Below are 25,826 nucleotides of genomic sequence, written 5' to 3' on the forward strand. Positions count from 1 at the left end.
GTTGATGACAGCTAGCAGCTATAGCTGCCGTTGTTGGCCCGTTTACGGCTGGTTCGAGTAGCCTTTCACGCTTGCATCGTTTACATGGCCACTGACATACATAATATGCCATGTGTCAAACCCAGTATCGTCTAGGAGTTTGCAAACGTACTGAGCGGCAATGAAGCGAACCATCTTGTAAACAAACGTAGGTAGCCTACAACCAGCGTATCGGACGTGGACTGCATGCTTAGTTCGAGCAAGACAGACGACAAGTGCATGCGGGTGGACTCAAAAATGTGACAAATCGTAGAGTAAGACATTATTATCAATATTGTGCACCATTGTCAAGATTTATCGTTTTGTGTATTACATGGTTTATCCGATACCTTCCCTCCTTTTAAATGCGCAGCCCTTTTTTCGTTTTCTAAAAATACTTGTATTGTTATGCTCGCTGTGGGGCCGCAATGCTGAATAAAGGAAAACATTACCAGTAATAATGTGTGGATATGACGTCAAAAAATTCACTGGTATTGACAAAGCTATAATATAATTCAGGATACTGCTGGATTCTCTAATTTATAAAAAATCAAGGGACAAGTACTTTTCCCTTGTTTGATTACACAATAATGAGAAGGACAGTTGCCGATTATATTCATACTTATGCTTAACCAATTTTTGCATATCGAACACTGGCTTCCAGGGCATTCGGGGTCCTCATATGGCAGTATTGTTTTGTAGCTTTTGTGTCATGTATTAATGCTAATCCACAAATCAAATAAACAATATATATATATATATATATATATATATATATATATATATATATATATATATATATATATAATATATATATTGTTGACCATAGGCAATATATAGTGAGGCTTTCTGTGGTCAATTATGCGTTATAACACGATACGCCACAGCACCGTTATATTCACAGCTAGGTCGCACCCGTTGAGCTACAATGTCGAAGTCTATCGCCGCGCCAGTAGTCAAGTACACACAGGTAAGCCAAGAGAGAACAAAATATTATTTTCCGGATATATGGGCAAAGCAAAGGCAGCGACCGAAACCAGCAAAATCTCGCCCTCTCATTCCATTGTTATTGATGACTTGGCGTGTACATTTTACAAACTGTCAAAAATTATAGAGGCATTGCATAAACAGTCAGTGTTAACAGAAAAAATCTGATCATTCCACATGCTCTAAGAAGAATACTCAAAACAATGTGAATAAAAGCACAGACAAATATAGTCGGACTGGCTTGCCTTTTGTTCCATGGTCGTCTCGGTAGACTATTGCCTTTTCATATTAAAATGAGCTTCGAAGGTGTTAAACGTTTTGGAGATTTTGTTTGTGGTTGATAATTGCTCGAGATTATGCGAAAAATACGACGAGATGGCATCGTGCTGCCAGTCGAGTAGCAACCATAGTTACTTTGTGAGCTCTCAGGGCAGAAACACTGCTTCACGCCAATCAAAACATAACACGCCAGCAGTTTCATAAACATGTCCTTCCTTGACGAACGTGTAAAAGACGGTATGACTGACCGTAAACCATATTGTATAACTAGACAGTATCAATAAAAGACTTTCAAATTTGGTTCAGACGCACTCATTATATATTCAAAAAGTATGAGAGGAATTTAAAATGGTAAAACTCACTTTCCTGAAGCTCAAAACACTCCCGTTTTCGTCAGCACGCCAATTCCGCTAAGCACCACACGACAACAACAGCACAAACTTTGCCGAACAAACTTTCGCTTAACCATTGGCGAAAGTCCGCAAATTACCGAAGGATGCATGGTCGGCACTCTTCGGAAAAGAGAGGCGAGAGCAACCTAAGGCGAGGCGAACATGGATGGGGTACGTAACCGCTTCACGCCTTGAACAATACCCGTTACAAGTCTGTCTATATTTGTCTGTGATAAAAGGCAAGAAAAAGTTTTTATTAAGTTAAACAATCGCACTATAGACTTTTTAATGTCTTCTAGGTGTTCGCTCTTTTATTTTTCGTTCACCCTATCGTTGAATACCTTCATACGCTGAGGTAATTATTGTACCTTTTTTTGGCAACAGAAAATCGAGTTGTATTACTTCCGCTGTGCCTTTTGTTTTAAAGCGCCAAAATTGTAATGAACGTACGTGAAAAGTGACTTGCGGATATTTCCGCCGTTTTCTTTTAATAGAGTAATATGGTTGGTATACCGAATTTATTGACCGATTAAGGACTGAACAAGTGAATAACACTGTCATAAGTGCTGAAAGTGGCAAGTAAATTCAAACATTTTAAAATCAATGTAGATTTCCCGCCGTTTTCAAAACTAATCATGAGAAAGAAAAAATAAGATTACATTGTGCCAAGAAAATGTTGGCCATCGTGTGTTGTGCATTCAAGTATATGGCATTATTATACATGTACCGTCGAAAACGCTATGATTTTGCATGAGTTAAAAAGCCGTATGGAACGTCCGTTCCGTAACACGTACTGTTTCAAGGCACCCCATCCCCTGCGGCTGTATCTGTGCTTTCGCTGTTGAACGGTTTCAAGGGACTCGTTGGACGAGTGCCAGAACATGTCTCGCGCTGACTCTGTACGTACGTGTGTAGTGCACACACACTATCTTGAATTTGCAGATGCGCGTCCAAGATAGCGTTCCCCACTTACGCTATAAATCGAAGGAAAAATTTTTGACATTGCAAGAAAACGGTCATTGCACGAAAACGGACAATTTGATGCCCCAGTCACGAATATAAGGTGTATGATAATAAAGTTATTACGAAAACACCGCAAAGGATGGACTCGGATATTGGCGCCGCATTGCCCTCCGCTTCGCGTTGGACGATGCGCTGCGCCAATGTCCTCGTGCAGCCTTTTTGGTATTTTCGTAATAACCTCATAGTATGCATGTTTCTTGAATAATCATGACGTGTATGTGCAAGAAATACTGCATTTTTTGTACTTTTTTCTAGTGTGCTAACGTATGAGTCCGACACCCTTTTATTATTATACCTGTTAAAACGCGTAGCAAATCAGCGAGCACTGATACTTCTATACATGTCCCTCAGTTAAAACATTTACACGAACCAACTTTGGTTTGACAATAAAATCATGAAAATAATGTATAAAATTCGCAGCTATTGTGGCTTAACTTGAATAAATTGGTAAAATGGCCTGCAAATTTGCAACATTATATACCAACATTACGGAAAACGTTAAAATATTGTAATTTAAGGAGTTAAATCACACGCAAATCACATGCATAACGTCAACTTGGATGTTACTTGATGTTTATCCATATCAAGCTGTGTCACAGAGAAACCAGTGGCGTTTCCGGATGGAGAGAGTATGGTAAGACAATAATCCGCTCAACCTTTGGAGGGACCGTGTTTGATATAACGCTGAACCTGACAACTGAGAGAATTACTAAATCAATTAAAGTCTTTATCGATTATTTAGAATATTTCTTGTGTTGTAACTCTAGTCACAAGGAAAAGTACGAGTTTCAGACGATCCTTTGATGATATCTCAGGTATGTTGGAGGTTCTGTATCGGTACTCTGTGGATCGAACGTACCTAGGTCGATACAGAACCTCTCACATAACTCGATATCTGTGACATTTCCAATGAAGACATGTTGACCAACTCATATAATCCGCTGATAAGACCCATAGCTTGAGGTAGACTATTAGGCAATGTTAATCGACTAACTGCTGTGACGTTGATGTCAAGTGTAAATCTAGGAAATATAGCTTATTGTATTCATTAGTGGTAACGGTTGTCAAGGCTTTTAGTCATCTACCTTACTTGCTTTGGTTCTAAAGCTATGAAAGAAAGACATTTGTCCGAAAAGACCGTATACCTAAAATGAGCAGTGTGCATATCATTGATATTACTGATTAACATCCATGATTAAACTTTAAAAATCCTAAATTAATGTTCGACCATTGATGAATGTAGTTAAAAGTTTTGGACTTGAAGAATATTTTTTTTGACATTTGCGAGCCCAAACTGCAAAAATGAATCGTAAATGTGTTTCATTACATTAACAACCATGACCAAGCAGTAACTAAAAAAGAGATTCGTTCATTTCACGTACATGTCGCATTTTTGTTTTGATTACTAACATTAAGGGATACGTACTAATAAAGGAAGAGGATATTGCCCCTGCGAACGTCTACCGTAAAAAAGGAAAAGGCGAAAACGGCTGTCAATGCAATCATCGTAGCCGAAAAAAATATCGAAACATTCTCGCCACGACACCTTTGTTTCTAAAAGTTTCTGCGTTTTACATATTCTGTACTTAAAGCACGATGCTTCGAGGATTTCCAGGCTTTTAGAATTTAAGTATCAGAATCGCAGACCATCGTGAAGAAGAGGTCAACTCGAAACAACGCCATTCGTCAATGAAACATGTTCTTCAAGTAGAAGACAATACTCATTACTGTAAAAATTGTACTTATATTTTTCCCTTGAAATTTTGCAAATATTCCCGAATCATTTGCTTGGTTTATAACCGATATTGGTGAGCTCAGTACGTTCGTGATTGGGATTCGCAATCAACCAAACGACAATCGTTTTCTACTTACATATCGTCGAACCGCGTAGGTATGTATCACCTCCACGGTCAATCCATGTAGCTGAAAAATATATTCTTTCTTCAGTTCCGTGGTAAAACACTGTCCTTTACACGAGGCAGGATTCTACGTTGTGTAACTTGTGGCAAAGACTAGCCGAAAACGTAGTAAGAATTCTAGAACTCGGGGCTACAAGATCAGTTCTACACTTGGTTCAAGTCTTTGTGAATGTTTGAGTGGGGTGAACAGAATGATTTGTGTTCTGTTTTCTGTTGAGTGGGGTAAACGCTGTACAGGGGAGTTTCTCATTCAACTTGCAGCCTTGCTCCTTCAGTAGAGAAATATGCGGAGATTTTAATCAGTACAATTTTGTCCGAAGCGATGAAAATCAGAACAATGTGGGGTGACTTCGCACGTCAGTGATTGCTTGGTACGCAGACGAATACATGTTTTCACTGAATATAACTCTCGACAACTTTTTTCTGGTAATGTCCCATGATTTACGATGGTCAACCGATCAGTTTTAAAACGCGGTCGATGTGCAAACTTAATGCCATATTTTCTATGCGTGTAACGTACTCGTACTCGATATGCGTTTTCTTTTCAGCCAGAATAATCGGGGGAGGGCTGTCAATCAGTTTGTATTGGCTTTACGCACGGTCCCCTTCTGTAGAGGGACTGTGCTTTACGTCACTGTGTACACGGTCCGTCTAGCAAGTACTGTGCAAGAAGTCCAAATCGGTGAATCCGACAGACACTAACTCATTACTGCGCAGACTCAAAGGTCACGCGTTTTATCACTGGGAACACCTGGCCTGGGCTGCCAAATTGCAAATAGGTGAATAAGAAATAGGAGGGACACAAGAGAAACTATTACAAATGGTTTTATTCTTTAAAAATTCACCGACTTGAACCCAGTCTAATTTCAGGGGCGCTCTTAGCCAAATCTGTTAGGAGCTCAAGACATCCTCAGAGCCTCCGATCATAGCGCCATGCTCTGATATAAACTCCAAGTTATCGGCATGGCGAAATATAAGTACCACTCAAATCAAAATTATATTTTCGCTAGAAAGGGAGATGTACTGTATATTTTGGTCTTTTGAGTCACCTGTGAAAGTTTTACTGTATTGGCCAACAAAATGCTGAGGATTGGGCAACAGCCAGCGGTATATCCGATCGAGAAAACCTTATTCTTGCAAATAACAAATAAATTGTAGCATTACGTAAAGTCCATCCGGACCACAATCAACTTTGATATATGCAATTCAATGCTTACAATGTGAAGGAATTTCCCCAGTCGCCTTTGTTTTGACACAATTAGCCGTAAACATTTACCCGTTGTCCAATGACTAAAAATTGTAAAGGACTATTTTTGTCTGTCTTTGTTTTCACACGATCAGCCACAAAATTGAAAACTGTAGAAATTCATGAATATATCAATGGCTTTGTTGACCATAGGCAATATATAGTTAGGCTTTCTGTGGTCAATTATGCGTTATAACACGATACGCCACAGCACCGTTATATTCACAGCTAGGTCGCACCCGTTGAGCTACAATGTCAAAGTCTATCGCCGCGCCAGTAGTCAAGTACACACAGGTAAGCCAAGAGAGAACAAAATATTATTGTCCGGATATTTGGGCAAAGCAAAGGCAGCGACCGAAACTTTTATTTATTTTACCAACCAGCAATATCTCGCCCTCTCATTCCATTGTTATTGATGACTTGGCGAAAATTATAGAGACATTTCATATACAGTCAGTGTTAACAGAACAAATTTGAGCATTCCACATGCTCTAGGAAAAAAAAAATCAAAACAATATTCAATAAAAGGCCAAAAATTTTTTTATGAAGTTAAACAATCGCACTTTTGGCTTTTTAATGTCTTCTAGGTGTTCGCTCTTTTTATTTTTCGTTCACCTTATCGTTGAATACCTTCATACCATCGAGGTAATTATATATTTTACCTACAAGTTCACACACAGCCGGAGAAAACAAATTGCACATGACAAAGTCAATGAATAATTCCTGTAGAAGGACAACTCAAACCGAGCTTTTACGGAACCATGCGTAATATTCAACGTGATACCATTTCTTGTGAAACCGACGAACTTTTAAGCAGCAGAAAATATAATGTACTGTACATACTGGTCTTGTGAGTCATCTGTGAAATTTTTACTGTGTACACTGGGTGAAAACCCTATAATACAGGACAATACAGGCACATATTTTAGACTGTATTTAGGGTAAATACATGTAAATAAACGGCAATACAGAGTAATACAGGAAACACAAATGCAGGCCCTGTATTTTTGCCTGTATCAGATGATGCCTATACTGACAACAACTTTATTCCGATGTTGACTGGCCTCTAGCCGATGTCCGCCCCTCTAGCAATCAATCAATCAATCAGCAAAAGTTTGTATAGCGCCAAAGTCCAAAACAGAAGTTTTGCTCTGTGACGCTCAATGGTTAAGCCAGACTGTATGCTCTGGTGAACATGTGAGTTTTCAGCTTTCTTTTGAAAGTTTCTAAGTTTTTAGACTCTCTGATGTCAAGTGGTAGTGCATTCCATAGTTTAGGGCCAGCGTGAGAGAAGGCACGGCCACCATAGGTTATGTTTATGTAGGTTGTGCAAGTTAAAAGTTTCTTGGTAGATGAGCGCAGTGTGCGTGTGGGAATATAAGGCAGGGGTAGATCACTGATGTATGCAGGCGTTTGGTTGTAGGTAGCTTTGAACGTTAACAACAAAATCTTGAAGTCAATCCTGAGACAAACTAACCAATTGGAGTGATTGGTGTGAATTTCCTGGTACGTGTGATTATCCTGGCTGCAACATTTTGTGCTCTTTGTAGTAAAGAAATAGTGTTGCAGTAGTCGAATTTGGCTGATAAAGTTGCATGTATGATAATTTGACATGTCTCGTTACTGAGATAGCGTCGTATAGAACCAATCCGGCGGAGGTGACTGTAGATTGATTTGCAAGTTTGCCTGGTGTGCTGACTGAACATGTGTTTATTGTCGAAGATCATACCAATGTTGCGCGCAGATGAGACAGCTGTAATGGAAATACAACCAATGTTCACAGTGTTAACAGGATCACGTGAGCAGTTGAACTTTGAACGAATCAGCAGGGCCTCGGTTTTACTACACTCTAGGCGTAATAAGAGAGAGAGAGAGAGAGAGAGAGAGAGAGAGAGAGAGAGAGAGAGAGAGAGAGAGAGATTTTACGCTTCCACGAACCGATCATGTTCTTTCGGAAATCGCCGTCGGGTTGCACGATAACGCCGTACGAATACGAAAATGTACGGATACTTTCCTGAAATTTGACTGACATATAGAAGTATACTTACAATTTTCTTGAAAACAATAATGCTTTCTCTGATAATATATGAATAATATCTCTGACACATTGAAATTGGTGGGATTCAAGATTTATGACCTTGCCATTTGGCACAGAGTATAAATGTGATAACACAGCAAAAGAGTTGAAGTCTTCTGATCTAGGTTTCGCAAGTCTACAAACTTAGAATACTCACAGGAAAATGGTCGCCATGGTCTTTTCAGATTGTTAAAATATTCTTCAACATCTCGTTTCTTACGATAAATGATGCCAATTATAATTATTTGATCGACGTAGATAATGCACTACACGTCTCGATCATATAACCTGCCTGCCACAAGTTACCATTTATTTTCTATTTACTATTTATTTTCAAAGGCCGAGACAACTTACGTGACGTCCACCGATTGGCCGGTCGCGATGTGTCTTGAAACAGCGGCCACTTTGATTTTGACATGCCCCTACATCCAATTTGTTTTTGTTTGTGACGTAGAGCATAGAACTACTGAATGACGACCATTTGTCGATGTCGGGGTACCAAAAAATCCACCCATTCTTGAAGCAATCTCGATATAAAAACATGTTTCATGTGAAATTTCACAATCGTCTCGTTATTAATTCGACCATTTATCTCGGCAGTGTTAGTTTATTCTTAAATTTGATCCGACGATTTAAAATCATGATCATTTTTGTGCTCGAATTACATGGGTTTTTACGGTGATATTAAGATCCCGTACACATTGACAACGCTGGGTTTTTACCCGCAATTTGGCAATTAAGTGAACAACTGAATTGCAGCCAGCACATGCCGAATTTTCAGTCTTGAGACAGGAAGCTGAACAAGCGTACGGTCCGACAAACAAAACTGGCATGAAATGGCTATGCATGTCGCTTCGAAACCTGCCTTTATCATGACTCGACACTCCCTGCGGACTAACCGCCGTGTGCTAACAAAATCGAAACCACAATATGTATACTGCGTTGATTTGGGTCACCTTTGCCTATACAGAGGACGGTGTGAGGGTGAAAGCACCAAACTCATGACATGTGACATTTTTGCCAGGGCGTTATTAAAAGTTGGGTTGGTCACTGTTGTCTATGCTGTGGGGTTGGTGTTGACCTGGTTGGTTAGGCAAAAACATGAATTCTGCTATTCCGTTGACATGGTTTTGAAAAATAGGGTATCTAGGTCGGCAGGAATTTTTTTCCAAAACATTTTTAATTTTCAATATGCATTTTTCAGGGGTTCAGGGCGGTCAAACACTGGCCACACATCCAGAAAAATGTATCATACATACATGGAGGTAGTTTCTGCTACCTCCATGATACATATAAAAGGAAAAACGAAACATAAAATCATCTTTGTTCAAGCAAGAATCAAATGTAAAGTTACGAATGCGTGATTTTATGGATTTTTTCCTTCTTTTTTTTACTTCCGTATTTACGTAGCTTTAAAAAGTTTCGGGTCGGCAGTTAAAATAGGGTAGGTTGGGCTATCGGAGCAGCACAATTTTTTTTATTCGGCCTCACCCACTGACAAATTTTGTTAGTCCCAGGGCCTATACGGAGGCTGCGAGCTTGTCAAACACTTACTAGTGTCAACAGATTAGTCAATTAGCCAGCGTTATCTTTTAACAGATACCTGTTGAATAAAAACAATACATTGATTATTATAGGAAGAATGGTAAATTTGGTGGCAAGGTGGTTTTCCCACAGAGCACAGATCCGTGATGGAGGGACTCTACACACAGTGCAGACTACATTTCCAGAGGTACATCAAAATACGGTCTGACACAGTGTAAAACACATTACAGGAATAGAATATAAATCTGTGTTTAGAAATGTGTATTTTCTCTCCAATACAGTCTTAAAACATTTCTGGTCAGCGTGTTTACTTTTTTACCTCCATACACACGGGACCGTGACGTACACTCAGTGTATCGTGCCTGGTTGAACAATTTCCCAAAGCTGCCAGTGAATCCCTGTCCTGCCAAACAAATTCTCTTCGGTTTCTTAATGAAAAATTCTTCCAGTACATGTCCGTGCGTCCGTAGGTGGAGAGACTGTGGCTTGGTACATTGGTATGGGACAAGGTGACAAAGTCAAAGTCATCTCGACCACAAGTATCTCTTTTTTTTACATCCATTATCAAGTCAACCCTCATTTTACGTCTATGATCAGATCTCCAATTACTGAACAGATTTTCTTCTACTCCTTCCATGTGTAAATATACCTCATTCTGCCGATCTATGCCCCAAATTCCAAGACGGATTGGCTCAAAAATATAATGTGATGAACAATGCAAGCTATGAGTCTCCGTTGTGAAAATGACGGCTGGCATGCATCCGGTCGTGAACAATACAAGCTATGAGTCTCCATTGTGAAAAATGACGGCTGGCATGCATCCAGACGTGAACAATACAAGCTATGAGTCTCCGTTGTGAAAAAAATGACGGCTGGCATGCATCTGGACGTGAACAATTCAAGCTGTGAGTCTCCATTGTGAAAAATGACGACTGGCATGTATCTGGACGTACCCCCAAACAGTGCTAACGAGTGAAGCCAATTTACGGCTTATGTATTGCAGTTGAGCTACACCATGGAGGTCTGCCCATACTTTGATGGCTACATCAAGCCTGAGAAAAGTGAATAAAAATTTTACATTTTACAAAAACGACAACGTTCAAATAACATATAAAACATATTGTACAATTACTGTACATGAAACAATCACTGCCTTGCATAACACAGATCGATCTGCATACCAGCAGCACACTAGCATGGTTGCCGCTGCTGTTTAAAATGTGATAATATTCAGGCAAAGATCACTGATAACAACATTTTGATAGTTTACTGACGACTGTAACTAAGGAACGATTAGTATAAAAAAATCAAAGTCATTACTCCCGTGACAGAACACAATAATCGATGGTTACCATGGCAGAAAACACAAACCGTCAACTTCCGATCTATTGTGATCTATTAAAATCAAACTAAATAAAATGCTATATATCTAAAACAAACTTTATTGTTCTCGACAAATTTCAAAGATTAAATCACTCAATACAATCGTACTTAAGCTTATTATAATTTCTTTTGGCAACCCTCCGTCCACGAGAGCAGTTCATTTTTCTTCCAGCTATTTTCATATTACAACCTGGCAGTTATCTGAAATTAACTCCATTTATCTGAAACCAGTTCCATTCCTAAAATGACAGATTGTGTTTCGCTTTCAGTAGTTTGACAATTTTTTATTATAATTACTATTAGTTCTTTAATTGGGGGAATGTTTTTTGTCATTTACTCGCCTTGGCCTGCCGAGAGGTACTAGGAGATCTTCAGTGTATTGATCAACGTTATCTTTAAGGCGTGGCTTTGATCATACGACAGACATGAATTAAAAATAAAATGATACATCCAATCATAACATCAGTGTCACAATTAATATTCAAACTTCACTGTGACACGTTGCAAAACCCATCACGTGAAATTATCATATTCTTTTATTATTCTTAATATAATTCAAATATATTCCAGTTTTCATCCAGACTTCCGTGGACATCCTCGTCAAACGTAATAAGCGTTATTGTGCGTTTGTCTCAAATATGCATATCGACTTATTATTGAGATCTTGTTGTTTAATTAACTATTTTAATGGTGTCGATGACCGCTAGATTCATTAACCTTTGTCTGAGATAAAATATCTCAGTAACACTCTCCGTCTTTCAAGTTATTCGTCCCGCATTGTTATCCATAAACTAGTTACATTTTAAAGTGTAAAGAAAGTTAGAAGTCGTACATTTACAATAAGTTGTAAAGTCTTTAAAAAAAGCGAAAAATTACATATTAAATTCCTTCTTTACATCGAGTTTTAAACGGCATAAAGATGGACATCCTCGCAATTCTGAAGAAAATAAGTGCACTATTGTTTCATTTCCCGTAATGTGGGAAGTCGGGAGAAAATGAACTATACATTCATGATTTATGCAATCTCCATCATCGGGGCACAGCCTCGCCTTCACATACAGAACTAAGCCAGGAATTCTTGACCACTTGACGTAGGATTCAATAGAGAAACTAGAAAATGAAATTTCTTGCGCCGCTGTTGGACTCAGTCGCGATGTCTTTAAGTTTTTGAATGAACAATTTTACGTAGCACCCCTAAGTTTATATTTTTGATTCGATGTATGACTCTACGGTACACTGTCGGATGAACCGATATATCAGACGTATTATATGTTCTCAAAACAAATATAAATTCAAAACACTTTTGAGAAAAAAATATTTTGTTTAAGGTAAAGTTAAGTTTATATTTTAAAAGTTAATTTTTTTTGTTCAAAGTTTTTAAAACATTTTATTACAATATAAAAATTCTCTTACAAAATCGAAAGTTCGGGGTGGAGGAATAAAATCTTTAACAAATATTAAAGATGTTGTCGAGAAAAATAAGAGTTTAAATTCAAAAGTGATAAAGTTCCGTGGCATGCAGGGGCCACCGTAGGAGCCAGTACCTCCATGCTATACGGCAAGCATTGAGGAATATCTTGGTCATTGCATGCTCACTGTGTTTCGAATGTCATTACAAACAGCTTTGGTAGGTCTGCATAGATTTCCCTGTTTGATGAAAGTTAGTGTTGTAATTGTAGGGAAATTCGTGAAACAAACAAATTTGTCTCGCTTTATTCGGAATTGCAACTGTCTTAGAATGAGCATGGTGCTAAATCCATGCAAAGAGTAATCTCAATTCGCTGCCCACTTGTGGGGGTTGTAAACCTGATGTAATAGCTATTCCCAAGATTTCTATCGATAAAGTGTGTGTGTAAACAAGAAAAGTAAACTCATGAATTTTAATAGACGTGGTGGGTATGGCCGATTTGGGCCAAGTAGGCCATAGCCACTACGTCTAAATCTGTGTGGGGAAAAGCTGCAATGTAAATTAAACGGAAATTCGGCTTTTATAGAGGAACTTATCACTTGCTTTAGTTCAAAAGCTACGAAACGAGACATCTGTCTGAAAATACCGTAGACCTAAAATGTGCAGTTTGCATATTGTTGACACTTCTGATTAACACCCATAATCAAACTTTAAAAATCCTCAGTTAAACCCTCGGCTCGAAAAGGCCCAGGATCGGGATCAACGAGGCGTTGGGAAGATTATATGGCGTTATTTCTGTCTTTTACCCTAAGGTTCTTTTAAAATTTCAATCATTATAGAAATATGTTACTTATTTTTTGGATTAAGTCCGGATGGGGTTTAATGTTCGATTATTGATGAATATAGTTAAATGTTTCGATGTGAGCAAATGTTTTAGACATTTGTGGGCCCAAAATGAAAAAAATAAGCCCTTAATGTGTTTATTGTACAACAACCGTAACCCAGCAAAAACAAGAAAAGCGAATCGTTCATTTCACGTTTATGTAGCAGCAAATAAAATTGTTTGTTTTATAAGACTCTCTTCGATACAAAAATATCTTGCAACTTTGCATAAATAACACGGAATTGCTTTTAATCGGTAGAATAAAATATTTCTGAGGACAGTCACACCTTATCTTCTAATATTAAACATATTTTGTTTATAACACCAAAGACTTGAAATTGTGAAAATGTTCCCAAATGATCTGTATAAATTAGTGATTTTTAACTGTCTTTCTCACGGGCATGTTCGTGATTTGGATTCGCAACAAGCCTAAGGCTAATAGTTTGTAACCTGAATTTCGTCGAACTGCGTAGGTATGTATCACCTGCCCGATCATACCATGTAGGTGAAAAAGATATTCTCTCTCCAGTGCTGTAGTCAATCACTGACTCAACGATGAAGGGGTTTATGTTCTGAAACGTGTATCAAAGACTGGCGTTTACGACTGCAAAATAAGCATGAATTCAGCAAGTCGAGGCTACAAGATCAGTTCATGCACTAAACTGCTTGGACTCTTCTATTTTCTGAAGTTTGTGTGAACAAAATCAACATACCTTGTCATATGTGGCCATTAATATCCTTTGAGTTCATTTGCACTTTTTCTTATGTCTCTCATTGTAAATGTATTATGAATGCCTTTCAGTTTAAAATGGATATTTTAAAAAACGAAATATCTAATCAAATTGTTGTTAACATTCCGCCTCTACACATGAAAATATCACAAACTTACTTTATTAGTGTCTGGCATCGGTCAACAAGAAGTTTGTGCTTACACAAATGTACCTACTCATAATACATGTATTAATATTATTTTGTATGAAATATGGTTTGTATGAAACATATTCATTTCTTTTCATGTATGTTATTACAGCTCTTCATCAACAATGAGTTTGTTAACTCAACAAGTGGTAAAACATTTCCAACCATCAACCCATCAACTGAAGAGAAGATCTGTGATGTTCAAGAAGCGGATAAGGTCATTTGCACTATTACATAAAAAATCTTCAACCACCATGGATAATGAGATTTCCTCCGAGTTGATAGCTCCGCTGTCAGTGACACGGGGCCTATTTTGTCGGGCATTCAGCTCCTATTGTCCGTCGTCGTCCGTCAATTAACACTAAGAGCGGTTCCCCTGGTCTAAAAATGTTCATACTCGGACAACAAGTCTTTAAGAATGACCTTACTAAGATACTGATATGAGAATTAAATGCTAAATTGGAGTTTATTCCTCTTTTTTGATGAACAAGTCTTTTCTAATACTCTCTGGTGTCACAGTTGTCAAATTGGATGAGTTATCTTCACATTTGTTAAAATTGATTTTTTTCTCATGTTTTTGTCCACATTTTCAAAAGTCAACTTCTCTAAAACTACTTGCATAAAAATCTGATAACTTTATTCAGCGTGTTCAAATAACTAAACTTGCATATGCCACTTTTCGTGTCATTTCCTGTTTTTAGATATCTCTAATATAACTACTGTGTGACAACTGTAAAATTTAATATAGTATAAACCTTTCGAGTAATGTCCTCATTAAGATGGGTTAAAATTTTCAGGAGATTGCATAATGCAATTTTGAATTTTTGCATACACTTTGTTAAGGTTTTCATGAAAACGATCATTTGTCTCAAAACCACCCGCGCAAAATTTCGGGTATAAATTTTCCCAGGGATGACCTGATTCAGTTTTGTTCAAAGTCTGATGAAATCTGCATGTTGAAAGTCTTGGCATAAAATATTAACACCTAGAATAATTTATTTTTCCTCAGTAAAGCCAAACTGTAACTTCAACGTAAAATGTTAACTTAGAAGAAATATTTAAATCGCAACAGTGGCTGGTAAATTATTCTTTTAGAATTGTGCATGAGCAGCCGTACAATAATGCATTATTTGTATAAGTTTGATGATATATTTCGAATATTTCATTACCATTGCACAGTTTGTGTTACAGCAGTCTTCTTGAAATGTCATCAGATTCATACGTTCTGGTTCAATGAGATGTACGGCTGTTAACTGTGCAATATTAAAATACTCAATGCAAGTTTACTCTTTGATATTCATTGGATATACACGCTGAGTACATACATTGTTTTCATAATGCCATCAGTAATATAACGTATTATGTGTTAGCTTAACTGGAAGATCGGACAACTGCTGAGTATGATCACTGTCAAATGTCATAATGACATCGATAATATATTTTTATTTGTTTAAAACCGTAATTTAGCGATTAGACGATTGACTTTGAGTACATCTACAATGACGTCGGTAATATATTTTATTCTGTGTTAGGCCGATGTTGATATTGCAGTGAGGGCTGCCAGAAAAGCATTTCAGCTTGGCTCGCCGTGGAGAAACATGGATCCTTCTGCAAGGGGAAAACTTCTGTACAAACTTGCAGATTTGATTGAACGGGAAAAAGAATACTTGGCTGTAAGTTATAAATAATCATTTTCCTCGACACCTTTTCAAACATCGGTGCTAAGCATTTTTATTTACTTAGTTGTTACGTGCAGAGAAAACGAACAAAAGGGTGAACTCAGCAGTTAACGTTTAAACAAAATTTATTACAAAAATAAAACTAATTGCTAAGTCAGGGATAGAGTACAAGCTTTAAAAGTGTACAGACTACTTATCTCAGCTGGGACGGCAAAGCTCCAGTCTCAGAGTTGTAACAGTCAGTCGGATGAATGAACAGTCCTTTGGCTTGCAGGCTTGAAGCTGCACAAAGTCCACAGTATAAATCCAGCGTTGACAGTGAAGGTCTTGAAAGTCTTGAGAATGACTACTGCTGGAGTTTAGTAACACACAAGAGACACGATCCCAAAAGTCTGACTGGAAGCTGAGCACGTCCCTTTTATAAAGGCATATAAGAACAATCTAGAACTTTTATTGACATGCTAATTACTGTTCTAAAACCATCTCCCTTACACAACTAATCAACTTTCCAGAACATTCCAAACATGACTAATTGAATTCAAGGTTGTTAGGTCATCAAGGGCAGTGACCTTGAGAATGTTCTAGACTAATTGAACTCAGGTCATGATGAGTGTGGGGGGAAATGACCTACATAACACACCCCCTCTTCAAAAAAAGAAAATTTTTCAAAGAAAAATCTTTCTTTTACAAATGTAATCTTGAAAAAGATTTAAGTACTCAAATTTTTTTTTTCTCTAAAGTAAAACTTCTTGAAAGTGAACAACAATAAACTCTAAATACGAGAGAGACAGTCTGCAATTAAATTGTCTCTGCCTTTGATATGTCTAATGTCAAGATTAAACTCCTGTAACATTAAACTCCATCTTAGCAATCTCTGATTTTTGCCTTTAAATTTCTGCAGAAAAACAAGAGGGTTGTGATCAATATAAACCACTATTGGCTGATTTGAAGAAGTAACATAAACTTCAAAATGCTGTAAAGCTAATATCAAAGATAAACACTCTTTTTCAAATGTAGAGTAGTTTCTCTGGGATTTGTTAAATTTGCGTGAAAAATAGCAAACAGGATGATCTACACCATGACTATCCTCTTGCAATAAAACAGCACCAGCAGCCGTATCACTAGCATCCACAGCTAATTTGAATGGCAAAGTGAAATCTGGTGCAGACAACACTGGGGCACTTTGCAGTATGGCTTTAAGTGTATCAAATGCCTGTTGGCATTGCTCTGACCAAACAAACTTTACTTTCTTTTTAAGTAAGTTAGTCAAAGGCTCAGTAATTGTGGAGAAATTTGGACAGAATTTTCTGTAGTAACCAGCCATACCGAGAAAGCGCATCAGTTGTCGTTTGCAGTTTGGTATGGGAAAACTTGAAATGGCACTGATTTTGGCATCAACAGGTTTTACCTCACCCTGTCCTACAGTATGTCCGAGGTAAGTTACCCTCGCCCAACCAAACTCAGATTTGGCAAGGTTGACAGTCAACATTGCTTTACTCAGTCTCTCAAAGAACTTCCGCATGAGCTTGATGTGTTCCTCCCAGGTGTCACTATACAGGACGACGTCGTCAACGTAAGCTGCACATCCGTCTAGCCCGGATATGACGTCGTTGATCATCCGTTGGAACGTTGCCGGAGAGTTCTTCATTCCGAATGGCATCACCTTGTACTGGAACAATCCGTCTGGTGTAACAAAGGCGGATATTTCACGAGCACGATCCGTCAAAGGGACTTGCCAAAATCCCTTCAGTAGGTCAAATTTCGTCACATACTTGGCTTTTCCCACTCGGTCGATGCAGTCATCAATCCTCGGGATTGGAAAGTGTCTGTCTTTGTTAAAGTGTTGACCTTCCTAAAGTCCGTGCACACACGATAACTGTGATCTGATTTGGGAACAAGTATGCACGGCGAACTCCAGTTACTTTTACTGGGTTCAATAAAGTCATTGTCCAGCAGGTATTTGACTTCTTCCTGGAGATATTTCGCTTTTGTTGGATTCAGTCTGTATGGATGTTGTTTTACAGGCTTACTGTCCCCAACATCAACGTCGTGATAGATGACGTTTGTCCTCGTTGGAACATCTTGAAACAGGTGTTTATATTCATGGAGCAGTTCTTTCACCTGTTGTTGTTGTTCTGGCTGGAGGTGTGCCAACTTTGTAGACTCCAGCTTCTCCAGGATTTCTGAGTTCTGAAGCCTTGACCGAGCCCAGCTTTGAGTTTAGAGTATTTTCACTCAAGTCAGTTTCAGTATCACTATCTTCATAATGGCCAGAACTGACTGTACTGACAGGCTTTGTTTTAGTAGGATTATCCCTATCCAAATATGGCTTAAGCATATTTATGTGACATAGCTGTTTTTGTTTTCGCCTGTCAGGTGTTATTATGATGTAATTTAAATCACTCAATTTCTTATCGATTAGATATGGCCCAAAGTAACGAGCATGGAGTGGTTTGCCAGGAATTGGAAGTAGAACAAGAACTTTTTGACCTGGTTCAAACTTCCGTTTTGAGGTGCTTTTATCATATTTGATTTTCATTGACTGCTGAGATGACTCAAGATTTTCTCTGGCTAATTCACATGCTTTAGAGAGTTTCGTACGAAAATCTGACACATATTGCAAAATATTCAGACAATCATCATCGTCTGATAGGAATTTCTCTTTAACGAGCTTAAGTGGGCCACGGACTGTATGTCCAAAGACAAGCTCAAATGGGCTAAAGCCAAGAGACTCCTGAATTGACTCTCTAACAGCAAAGAGCAGAAAATGAATTCCTTCATCCCACTGCTTCTCTGTGTCAAAACAGTAGGTCCTAATCATGTTATTCAAAGTTTGATGAAATCGCTCAAGAGCACCCTGACTTTCTGGATGATAGGCGGATGACCTAGTGGTCTAGTGGTATGATTCTCGCTTGGGGTGCGAGAGGTCCCGGGTTCGACCCCGGACAAGCCCCCAATTTGTTACGTGCAGAGAAAACGAACAAAAGGGTGAACTCAGCAGTTAACGTTTAAACAAAATTTATTACAAAAATAAAACTAATTGCTAAGTCAGGGATAGAGTACAAGCTTTAAAAGTGTACAGACTACTTATCTCAGCTGGGACGGCAAAGCTCCAGTCTCAGAGTTGTAACAGTCAGTCGGATGAATGAACAGTCCTTTGGCTTGCAGGCTTGAAGCTGCACAAAGTCCACAGTATAAATCCAGCGTTGACAGTGAAGGTCTTGAAAAGTCTTGAGAATGACTACTGCTGGAGTTTAGTAACACACAAGAGACACGATCCCAAAAGTCTGACTGGAAGCTGAGCACGTCCCTTTTATAAAGGCATATAAGAACAATCTAGAACTTTTATTGACATGCTAATTACTGTTCTAAAACCATCTCCCTTACACAACTAATCAACTTTCCAGAACATTCCAAACATGACTAATTGAATTCAAGGTTGTTAGGTCATCAAAGGGCAGTGACCTTGAGAATGTTCTAGACTAATTGAACTCAGGTCATGATGAGTGTGGGGGGAAATGACCTACATAACATAGTATAATTTGTATTCTTTTTTGCCGTACATATGTTATGTTAAGTCTCATCCAACTTTGGTTCTTACATTTATTTATTGAATCGTCATATCAGCATTTTTTATCACTCGGTGATTTGGATGTAGTGGTACGATACTTGTTTTTTGTGTTTAATTTGATTTATTTGGGAAATTATTTATGAAAACAAAAACAGAGGATATACACAAAGAAAACAATGAAACCAACATTTAAAAAAAATGAAAATAACTTGCCGATTATTACACAAAATAGTTAAAACCTAATTTCCATTGAGGTACGCAAGTTAAAGTAGACGAAAATAATACTAAAATAATGCAAGCCAATACAACAATCGATGCAGGACTAGCAAAAAATCCACATAAATCAAAAAGTACAGCAAACAGAATATAAAGTACCCTTAGCCGTCGAAATTTGAGTACAGGTAAATTTAACCTTTTTTGAAAGCCCGTAAGCATTGGCTTGTGTACTAAATAGTAAATGGAATATAATTCCAAGATTAAGCTCCTGAAATCAGGAATGAATGTTGTATATGAGAACCAAAGGCCAGAGAACGAAAAGAATATGAACTTGATTCTGGTGTGGTATCTAAATACTATTCCGTGGTATTTTTCTTTGTTCGGCTCGGAAAATACTCGTTACGTAATGACCGTGTCACCACGCGTCAAAGACAAGTGGTGACACGGTCATCACGTCATGAGTATTTTCCGATCCGAACGAAGAAATAGGGAATAATATACTTATCACATGCACAAGCCAAGAATTTATTACTTTTTGCAAAATAAAAGGGGTTTTCAACAACAGTTCGGCTTTTAAACTTCTGAACTACTTGTAGAATAAAATTAATATGCCGTGGCGAGTTGTCAATCATCTAGTCGTCGGTTGCGTAGGTGAGGAACACGGCGCTTAAGTTTGTGTTCGGAGCAAATCCCAGATGGCCTCGCACAACGCGTGCCTTTTGCGAAGTTCTACACGATTTCAAAGAAAGCAAAGTTATCATTTCTCGAGAACAAAAATCTACTGAATCTCAACAGCGCCAACACTGTGTAACGTAGCGCCGGACAGTACTCTGGTTGCTACACTTACGGAACCCACTGTAATTAATGTGACAAGCTTTTAGAGGCTTAGCGTGCGGCCTTGCTGTGGAAACTGCATATGATCGCATGAAAGTACTCTGTGCTTCGAAAATTCTAGCAGAGGTGGGGTCTGTACGGATACGATTCCCCATATTGGTAACAAAACTAACACATAAGGACTCAGAATTTGCTAAGTGGATGTATTATGACTGACTTTTACAAATTTTCACGTCTGACAATATTTTTATCGCGGGAGGACTACGGGCCGCCATGTTGTTTGTTTACGTTGACGAGCACATCGAAGATCGAAGAAAAAATGTTGCGGTGGACCAAAATCGATGATATAGACGCGGTTGTCGTGACGTAGAACGACCAGAGTATAAATATCGGTATTTTCTGCTCGAAGGCGACAAACTTGCTTTGACTTTGGTATGTGATAATAATCATGACACTTTACTGTTAATTTTAAACTATTCAGAGAAATTCCTGTAGAAGTGATTTATCTTAAACTGGTCAATTCTTTGTTACCCAGGCCGCTACTCTAGTGTGTTTTATCGGTAAGTTGAGAACAAATGTAACTAAATTGTTTTGGGCTCTGCTCTTAAGGTAAAGGGCGACGAATTCGGACGCGCACACGCTTTAGAACGTTTCTGCGCAGATTTGACTCCAGCCTGTCGTAAATGGGTTACTTTGTAGCGCATGTATTTAACATCGCCTGTCATTGTTGAAATTGCGCTTTTACCTAATTTTTTGACTCAGTCTCTTAGAAATACATGTGACCTATAACCTTGTCATATTTTGACCCCCTAGGAAGCTGGTTTTTATTCAATATGAGCGAAAAATTAACATTTCTCTCCCATTTACATGGCGCATATTACCCATTCACCTGGAGATATTGTAAAAAGTAGCGTGGTGACACCCTTTTATTAAAAGTGTAAACTAAATGGTATTATGTCAGGATTTTATTCGCCAAGTTTGGTCAAAATGACACCATTCAAAGCGACAGGAAGAAAGTTCGAAAATTATATAGTGATATAATTTCGATATCGTCATTTTGTAATCGATACTTATGTTAAAATTTCTTTACAAACATCATGAAAACTATAAATTCGATAGATATGGATCTTAAGTCTTGGTATTTATTAAAATTAACTCATTTGCTAAGCGTTTTATAATTGCTTTCTTTAGTTTAAGTGAATTATACCATTTTTATTTATTTCTAACGACGCCATTTTAACGTCCGTTTCCATGGAAACGAGCGTGGTGACCCCCATGTTTTATTTTATTTCTGCACTTGCACAACTTCCAAGAATATTTGTGCAAAGTTTCAAGAAAATGACACCACAACTTAATTTTGACGTAATTCGTAGTACTTCACCTTAATAAGCTATTTTTAAGTCGGAAATGTATAATGACAAAGTTCGAAAAAAATATTTTTGGACGGAATACTTTTCTGGGTGATATTTGTTACTCGATCATTTTATATAATATTTACTTTGAGAGAAGAGTTAACAGTAAATTTGTATACGATAATGATAAGTATATCAGAATCATTTGGCACGCCGGAGCTCTACAGTCACTTGAATCGGATTTATCAGAAGATTCAGAACCTTCACTAGCCAAGCGATGTTTCTTCGGGCAAGGGATCCGGATCCCCGATGACCGTGTGATTGATAAGCGGCTTAACATGGTTGTAAAATGATAGACGAATCATAAAATTCATGATGAAAATGCCTATGAGATTCAAAAACCTCGGCTTACAATACATTACCTCGCATTTGTTTTGTTTTCCGAAAAAGGTTATGTTTGACGGACAATAAAGGGATGGCAACACATTTTGACTTTAAATGGCAATTATACTTTTTTACGTGCAAAAGTAAGAGTATCATTTCCTCAGCGATGCCGAAACCAGTGTTTACCGTAGAATGGTAGTTATCTTGAGAACATAATTTTGCGATAATACGAGCAGTATTACGGTAACGTGTGATTTTATGGCAAAAAAGGAAGTAGATCGATATTATAGGTAACACGATCATTGAGATGATTGGATTTCCAAATTATCCAATAAGGATTTTTGTTGACTTAACATTCCAACTGTTCCTCATACAGAAACTGGCCTTGTTAGGATTTTACCTGGTCCACTAATACTACTGTTCTCGATGTTTATCTACAAATGTAAGATCAGCTCAATATTTTGACACTTTCACGAAACGCATACGTGGATGGATAAAATGGCTGCCTTCAGCATTTGTAATGAACCCTATGTACTGGTCAGATGTTAATGTTAAACATGCCCGTAATTAAGTTCTAAGTTATAAAGAGCTGGTATACTATTACAAAGTGCCGTTTGACACGTCATAACAAGTTCCTTCTCAGTGTTCTACAGTAGAGGTGGCTTCAGATCAGACGCTACAAGACAGCGAACGATACAGAAAGTATGTGACATAGAGTAGAAGTAAACGTTCATGTACACTGAAACTATATATTGTATAGTAAAGCCGTCGAAAAATCCGAACTTCGATCATTTGTTCTCGTCGTGGTACGAAGCAAAAATGACTCAATCGTTAATCGCGACGCAACAACCCGGATGCTCCGCGGCGAGAATAGAGGGAAATCGTCGGGATTGGGGGTTACAGAACTGCAGCAAATCGCTGCCAAACTGTTCAAGTTGGATAGTGTCATATCAGTTCAAGGAAGTGCTTCAGATCAGGTGTCAGTTTGTGTTCTCTAACAGCTTGCCAAAAGCTTAGACTTGCTCCAAGTATATAGGCACATAAGTATCAAAAGATATAGGAAATTGAAGGACAAATCATCAGCAGACCGTCGCGCTTATGGTAGGCTGTTGCCTAGATCGTGGGGGTGTACGCGTTGGTTACTCAGCTACCTAGAAAAGCCAGGCGACTTGGGCCAGTCTACCACAAGCTTTAAACGTTGAGCTAGGTCCGTTTCTAGCTTCATGCTCTAACTAGATGCTAATTGTGTGCATTCAACTCCTCTTTACAGAAAAATAATTGTCATGGTTTTCTCTACCTCTCTTACAGTGCAGTGTAGATCTTGACCTGGTTCAAATCGGTGATACACATTTGTTTGAAGTCATTGTGTTAGTTAGTTAGTTAGTTAGTTAGTTAGTTAGTTTGTTTGTTTATTTGTTTGTCAGTCTGTTTATTTGTTTGTTTACGTTTATTTGTTCATGAACTTGTTTGTTTGTTGTGGCTCTGATGTTCGGACTACATATATTATAGTTCAGGCTGTATTCAATCATCAATAACAACAACATCTGACGATTAGACACACACAGGCTGTAGATATTTAGACATAATTTTTGGTAGCCACGAGATGGCGTACTCTTGAGTAAGGATAAAAATACGTAATAACATCTGGTATTATAACCGTACCTGTGCTAGCATTAGGATACTTAAACCTCTCCTTTTGCATTTTAAACGGTAACACTGGAAAAATTGTGACTTATTTTTTAGGCACTTGAAAGCCTTGACAACGGCATGCGATATTGTGAAGCATTGGAAGGGGCAGAGGACGGAAGCAACCTTTTTCGTTATTTTGCTGGATTTGCCGATAAAATCGATGGACGAACCATTCCTGTCGGTGAGATGCTATTTTGTGTTTGGTGGTGGTGGTACAATAGGAAACATGTTAGACTGGGTAGGTCGACTATAGATTAGCCCAAACACCTGTGGCTGCGAACTAAAACATATTTTCTTAGGGCTCTAAGTAATGAGTAATGTATGAATGGACTCCCTAACTCACTTAATTTTCAAACGTAAATCCTCTGTGTCCACTTATCTTCAGTTTTGCCGACTAAATACAAGATAAAGAAAGCCCTGTCCTAATCAACTGAGGCCGATGTTCATTAGTAAGATAGAAGGAAATGCCAAGACGTTGGTATAAACTTATCAAGTCTCGCTCGGTTTAATCTTCTGTACCCGGTATACAGCACAAATTACCACAGCTCGTCTTTTCAATGACGCAGACGTTCATGTTTACATGAAATTTCAGCTATTTTCACTATTGTCAACTGACTTGGCTCACAATGTCAGGCACCATAAAATTACGCTGATTCAGAGCAGGAAAATCTAGGGAAAAAAAGATAGGAAAGCTTCGTTGTATTTATAGCAAATTTACACATTGCAATGTCTTGTTCTGTGCTGTAAATTACGACTCTGCGATGTTCCTTTCGTAATAATATAATTGTATCGTAAACACACACATATTTACGCATATTTAATTATCGTATAATATATATATATATATATATATATATATATATATATATATATATATATATATATATATTCATATATGATTTAATGGTAAATATGTACGATTATGGTAAATATGTACGAATCAATAAATTTTATACTTTGCAAATTTTACATTGCACAATTCAATCTTGATCACAGATGGTCCGTATTTGAGTTACACTCGTACTGAACCAATTGGTGTTTGTGGCGCGCTCTTACCGTGGAACTTCCCCTTGGGAATTACGATTTGGAAGATTAGTCAAGCTTTAGCATGTGGCAATACAGTCATATTGAAGCCATCAGAGGAAACACCACTCACTGCATTATATGTTGCATCTTTAGTTTTAGAGGTACTGTACTTTCAGATTTCATCATAATATACTTTGCCTGAATAGAGCCACTTGATTTGCTGAAGCTGAGAGAATCCTGTCGTACGCGACAATTAAACATCGAATGAAATGGTTTCCTTTGGCATGATGAAATTCGTAATCTGTAGAAAATCATTTTACGTATGCTGCTTTGGAGATGACATGAAGATTAATTACACTTCTTAGTTTCTTTTTTTCTCAAGCCGTAGGACAAATAAACCAACAATATCATTTTCTTGTGAAACATAGTCACTGCACACATACAAAACAGAGCATTTGCTGACTAATTCATCAGTTTCTTCTGTGGTTTCTGTCACAAGGCTGGATTCCCTCCTGGTGTTGTCAACGTTTTACCAGGATATGGCTCGACAGCTGGTGCCGCCATTGCAGAACACATGGATGTGGATAAACTGTTCTTCACTGGAACTATTGAGGTATCTCTTCATCATATTTCTCGATCACGGTAAACAATGTGGAACCCATTCTGTGGTATCAATAGAGACGTAGTATATGATTCATCTGGTGCAAACAACCTCAGAACAAATAATGTTCAAGTAATTTTTCAGTGCTGTTTTCGTTTCCCAACTAGTCATCCTTTCAATTAAGATGGTTGCTTGAATATTAGCCAAGAATTGGATATTTCGTAAAAATATTATTTTGTTATGAGGTGCAATAATGCCTATGTGGGACAAAAGGAAAAGTAAACAACTATGCCCAATTTATTTCTATTGTAAATTGCAATGTTCAACAAGAATCACTATGCAGATATAAGTCGGTGTTTTTTTCTCGGAGACTCGTTCATTCAATGGAAGGCCGTA

General features: G+C 37.9%; 1 pseudogene; it reads left to right on the forward strand.

Annotated features, from left to right (window-relative positions):
- Positions 1-873: 873 nt before the first annotated feature.
- The window catches only part of LOC139126089 (aldehyde dehydrogenase 1A1-like), a 41,645-nt pseudogene continuing 16,692 nt past the window's right edge, over positions 874-25,826 (forward strand).

This window comes from Ptychodera flava (genome assembly GCF_041260155.1).
Source record: "Ptychodera flava strain L36383 chromosome 3 unlocalized genomic scaffold, AS_Pfla_20210202 Scaffold_26__1_contigs__length_13983176_pilon, whole genome shotgun sequence".
NCBI classification, from domain to species: Eukaryota; Metazoa; Hemichordata; class Enteropneusta; family Ptychoderidae; genus Ptychodera; species Ptychodera flava.